The sequence below is a fragment of the Octopus bimaculoides genome, chromosome 9 (genome assembly GCF_001194135.2).
Source record: "Octopus bimaculoides isolate UCB-OBI-ISO-001 chromosome 9, ASM119413v2, whole genome shotgun sequence".
In the NCBI taxonomy this organism is placed as follows: domain Eukaryota; kingdom Metazoa; phylum Mollusca; class Cephalopoda; order Octopoda; family Octopodidae; genus Octopus; species Octopus bimaculoides.
This window is the reverse complement of record NC_068989.1, coordinates 85,378,681-85,381,527: the sequence shown is the minus strand read 5'-3', so window position 1 is coordinate 85,381,527 and position 2,847 is coordinate 85,378,681. Positions and strand designations below refer to the sequence as shown.

Below are 2,847 nucleotides of genomic sequence, written 5' to 3'. Positions count from 1 at the left end.
TAAAAGGAAGATTGAAACCAACCAACTAAAGTAAACAAAAATAAGACAATTTTAAAAAACTGTTTTAAATTGGTGAAGAAAAAAGAAACAAAAATAATTCTGAAAGTTCTGAATCTAGGTTCAAATCCTAGCTTATTCACCTCTCCCACCTTTTTTAAAGCCTTTTTAAAATGTTAAAATTCTACAAGTGGCTGTTCCCACCTCAAATGTAAAGTATATTATTTTAATTTTATTATCATTATTATTATTATTATTAATATTATTCTTATTATTATTGTGTGTAATATTTGTCCTTGTTGTCTTTATTTTGTTTGTTTCATTTTTTTTTTTTTGTTTTGAAATTGGGTGATATTTACTGATGTCAAAATATAATATTTCTAGGGAGCAACTATTTGGGTGAAAAATAAAAATTTAAAAAAACACTACAATCACATTGTCCCCTACTGTGTCAAAGGTCAGCTCTCTATCTAAACAAAGCTGATTATCTTGGTGACTTTTTTTATGTAACTTGTTAGTAGGTGTGTGCATTACTGACCATTTGACTTTTTCAGGGTATCTGTGTCTCTTCATCTTTATTTCTCTCTCTCTCCCTCTCTTTCACACACACAGAGCTGAGTTCATGCATAGACAAAACACACGTCTATCCTGTACAACATACCAGTAAGATACTTGTGTCACTAATGGCTAGTTTGATGCTGTTTCCAAATTAAACAAGGTGTAATCTTCAACTAAAACCTTTTGCATCTCGATCTCACATTATGTAGGACCCATTAAGGGGCCCCGTTTAAGACAGAGATTTTGAAACTTTCTAAAGAGATCTAATAAAGTAATTCCAGGCACTGAAATGGGACAGTATTGTTAATGCAGGTGTGTGCCTGTGTTTATCTATCTGTCTATCCACTCATCCACACAAATATATATATATATATATACACACACAAAAATAAGAGGAATGACCAGCAAAAGTGGACTCCTATATGCTAGAAATAGATGCCAAATCATCTAACCACAAAAAATATGTTCTCATTTCGTGGTTAGATGATTCGGCATCTATTTCTAGCATATAGGAGTCCACTTTTGCTGGTCATTCCTCTTATTTTTGTATGTAATATAATTTTAATCTTTGGATTTTTTTAATATGCTAGACCACTGGTTTTAATTGATTAATATGAATTTCTACCCTTATTAATAAATTTTTTATATATATATATATATATATATATATAATGAACTATTGAGTTGATGGGAGTAGCTACACACATTCACACACATGTGTGTGTTTATGTATGCATGTGTATATACACATGCATTTAGGGACAAAATAATGGAAACAGCTTGTTAAATGTAAGTTTTATTATTTAATACTGAGATCAACTTTGCCTTTCATCTTCTCAGGATCGATGAAATAAAGTACCAATCAAGTGCTGGCGTCGAAACTGGTGACCTTGAGCCAAAATTTGAAATCCTCACTTAATATAGGGTTAGTCCACCTTTGGTATCAATCACAATTTTAATATGTTGAAGAATTGACTCAATCAGCTTCTGAATAGTTGTCAGGGGAATTTTGAGACATTCTTCAATTAAAACCTGCTTCAGCTGTAACAGTGAGAATGGCAAAGGGAAGCAGCTCCTCACTTGCTGCTCCAAAAGACCCATATTGAGATCTGGTGGTTGTGGGATCCAATCCAAGTGGTCTACTTCACTATTGTACTCTTTATATCAATTTTGAATAACATTATTTATGTGAATTGGCACATTATTGTCCTGGAAGATTTTACTGCTGTCAAGGAACAATGTTTGTACCATACGATGGACATGATCTGCCAAAATACACAGTCTTTGGAGTTAACTCTGCCGAGTTAAAGCTCAAGAGAATTCCATGATATAGCTGTCCAAAACATAACAGAGCCACCTCCATATTTCACAGAAGGAGCCAGTTAAGGTTAAAGGCTTTCTTGGTCTGTATCCAGAGATAAACTTACTTTGAAGTTGGGAAAAAGAGTGAATGACAATTCATCAGAGAAACTGACATTGTTTCATTGAGCCATTGACTACTTCTGATAGTTTAGACACCATTTTTTCCATCTACCAAACATCAACATGATGCAGAACAGGTGAGCTTTAGCAATTCCAGGCCTCCAATATTACCCAGCTTTATGGAGCTCACAGCAAATGGGTTTTCTTGACACGGAGTTGACGAGATGGTAATTTAGCTCTGCTATCACGTTTACTGCTGTAGTTTGATAGTTTTAAGGCAATACATTTCACTATTCTGTGGTCCCTCTGTGAGCTTTTGTGTTCCATCCTGAATTGCACTGGCCAGAGGCAGTTTTTGTTCCTTGGGCGTGGAATGCCATTGTTATTTTAGAGACTCTGACCTCTCAAACAATTCCAGCAGTTTCAGTGACTGAAGCTCCAGCCATTCGTGTTCCAATAATTTGTCCTATTTGGAAATCAAATGGAACAAGCATTTTAATTTATTTAAATATCTGAAAAAGAAAAAAAAAAAAAAACAGAGGGTTTTATCATGATGTGCAAGACATACATAATACACACAAACACATAAATACAGATTTGAACAGTTTGGAATTTGTATACATATTTATAAACCACAGGTTTGATGATACAAAAAGGGAAAAATAGAACTCAAAATAGGAGTACCTTTTATCTTTTACTTGATTGTGGCCATGCTGGGGCACCACCTTGAAGGGTTTTAGTCAAACAAATTGACCACAGGACTTATTTTTTAAAGCCTAGTACTTATTCTATCGATCTCTTTTGCCACACAGCCACGCCCATGTATATATATATATATATATATATATATATATACACTAATCAAATTAT

At 33.7% G+C, this 2,847-nt stretch overlaps 1 protein-coding gene across 1 annotated transcript in view; it reads left to right on the top strand.

Annotated features, from left to right (window-relative positions):
* Positions 1-2,847, top strand: part of LOC106869544 (leucine-rich repeat flightless-interacting protein 2) — a 199,009-nt gene that overhangs the window by 189,788 nt on the left and 6,374 nt on the right. The window lies entirely within an intron of this gene.